Source organism: Meleagris gallopavo, chromosome 5, assembly GCF_000146605.3.
Source record: "Meleagris gallopavo isolate NT-WF06-2002-E0010 breed Aviagen turkey brand Nicholas breeding stock chromosome 5, Turkey_5.1, whole genome shotgun sequence".
In the NCBI taxonomy this organism is placed as follows: domain Eukaryota; kingdom Metazoa; phylum Chordata; class Aves; order Galliformes; family Phasianidae; genus Meleagris; species Meleagris gallopavo.
Window position 1 is genome coordinate 53,618,514 of NC_015015.2, and position 2,265 is coordinate 53,620,778.

Genomic DNA, 2,265 nt, shown 5'->3' on the forward strand with positions numbered 1-2,265 from the left:
GCCGAGCGCCGTTCTCGGGCTCGCGGGGCCGCGCTGGGATTTGCAGTGAAAAAGACGGACGAAAAGAAACGGCAGAGTCCCCGCGTCTTTCCTCACCTCGGTTCCCGGCAGCTCCGGGACGCGCGATGCGCAGCAGCTGTCTAAATAGGGGCCGAGCCCGGCAGCTGCGGGACGATCCGTTAGGAACATACTGGGCGCTTTCTTCCTTTTCTTTTCTTTTTTTTTTTTCCCTTCCTTTCCCCATCGCGGAGGCCCCCGCCCTGACCGCCCGCTGTGCTTCTGCCTTCGCAGGGAGAACACGGAGAACAACAACGCGGCCACCAACAAACCCAACCAGCTCTCCCCTCTGGACGGGAGCAAACCCCTCATGTCCAGCTCCGAGGAAGAATTTTCACCCCCGCAGAGCCCGGATCAGAACTCGGTCCTCCTGTTGCAGGGGAACCTCGCTCACGGCAGGAGCTCCGCGTACCCGCTGGGCTCCCTGCCGGCTCCCCCGGGCACGCACAGCCTCCCGGGCCATCAGCTCCAGGACTCGCTGCTGGGGCCGCTCACCTCCAGCCTGGTGGACCTGGGCTCCTAAAGGGCTCCGCTCGCGGACACGGACTCTCGGTTGTATATAGTGGACGGTGATCCTGAACGTGACTTCGGCTCTTCTCCACGGTCTCAGCTCCAGGTCCGGTCTCCCCCCCCAGCTCCCTTCCCTACTGTCGTTATTTTTATTGTTATTATTATTATTATTATTATTATTGTTATTTTTTTCCACGTAGCCAAACGCAGAGAGCGGCAGAAAGCCCTCAGCCTTTCGAGTTCAAGTGAGCGGGAATTACAACAACAGAAAGAGAAATGAAAGGGAAGAGGGTGGGGAAAACAATCCAACCCCAAACCCCGGATCCCCATTGTGCCCCATAAATCCCAACTGATGCGGCCCAGAGGCAGAGGGAGCACAGGGCCCTTTGTGGCAGTAGGAGGAGGGAGGGGAACTTTTCGTTTACATTTCTTTTTTTTCATATTTAGCTTCACCGGAAGGATTTCGATGTAGTTTAAAATTAAAAAAGAAAAAAATATATATATATAATTAGGAAGCGGCAGTATGAGGGTTTTACCAAGTGCCTATGTCTTAACGCGGCGGTGCTGCTCCCCGGCCGGGACACGCAGCGATTCGGCTTCACATTAGGAGAAGAACAACAGCGATAATAAATGCGGACGGCCCCTTCCTTCTGCAGGAGCGCCTCTCTCTCTGTCTGCCCCCCCTCTTCCCCCCCAACCCCCAGCTCTGCCTCTCAGTGAGCCCGCAGCTGTCTGCCTCGAGTCTGTGTTACCGACCTCGCGTGTGCTTTCAGGTTTCTTTTCTATTGTACCCACACAGCCGAAATTAAACACCGCTGATGGCAGAACCCTGACGCTGCGCTCTTCTCTGTGGGGCTCCTCAGGCCCTCTCCCCGCCCCCCCCTCCAGCCACCCCCGTTCCCACGACGTGGGAGCCGCTCTCCTTCTGCCCCTGCCCCTTCGCTGTGCCACCACCGAGGGATGGAGCCGAGGTCGGGGTTCGGGGGCTGCACACGGGGACCGTCCCCGGCTGCACGGCTCGGATGGTACCACTTTCCGCACACCCCCGCGTCCGCGTTTTGCACCATCGAGCGGGTGTTCGTTTAAGGCTCCACCGTGTTTATACTCGGGGTCTCGGGCCGTGGAGAAATGTCACCCTCTGCAGGAGGGTCTCTCCTGGCCGCCTTCTTCCCGAGCGGGTCCCGCCGCGCTCCTCGGCTGCCCCCGGCTCCTCCCGCCCGAATCCGGTCGCGGGGTCACAGCACCGGGGCGCGTTTTATCCTCCCCGGCTGTGGCGGCGGCCGCCCCATCGGGGCACGCGGCGCCGGTCCCGACAGGTTCCGCGAGGCCCTCCGCTCGCTTCGGATTCCCCGAAGCCGGGCCGGGCGCTGCGGGGCTCCGCGAAGCGGGGAGGGTACGGCCGCCCCGAGGGGACGGGACGGGAAGGGCAGCGCTGCCGGAGACCCGCGTTGCCCGTCGCAGGGCACCGATTGGGCCCCGTCACGAAGCTCGCTGGAGTGGAAGAGTAAACACTGCGCGGGGCTCTAGCCTTGCGCGGTGCAAATCAAAGCGGGCATCTCGAGCCGGGGGCTATTTTCAAAGCAAACGGCGCAGAGGCGCTTCCTGCGCGCAGGCGGCCTTAAGGCTCCGCTTCCGGGGGACAGCCGGGGGGGTCCTGGCTCTCCCAGCTCCCCCTCCCTCGCGCAGAGCCGCTGCCAG

The 2,265-nt window shown here is 61.8% G+C and overlaps 2 long non-coding RNA genes across 2 annotated transcripts in view; one reads left to right on the forward strand and one right to left on the reverse strand.

Moving 5' to 3' along the window:
* The window catches only part of LOC109367923, a 3,330-nt gene extending 3,117 nt beyond the window's left edge, over window positions 1-213 (reverse strand). Inside the window, exon 1 of the long non-coding RNA XR_002115500.2 lies at window positions 97-213. This is a non-coding gene — a long non-coding RNA (uncharacterized LOC109367923). The remainder of the gene's footprint in view (window positions 1-96) is intronic.
* A 195-nt stretch (window positions 214-408) lies between these two features.
* Window positions 409-1,399, forward strand: LOC104911272. Its single transcript, XR_793783.3, has 2 exons — window positions 409-673; window positions 768-1,399. It is a non-coding gene; the product is annotated as an uncharacterized LOC104911272 (long non-coding RNA).
* The last annotated feature ends 866 nt before the right edge of the window (window positions 1,400-2,265 follow it).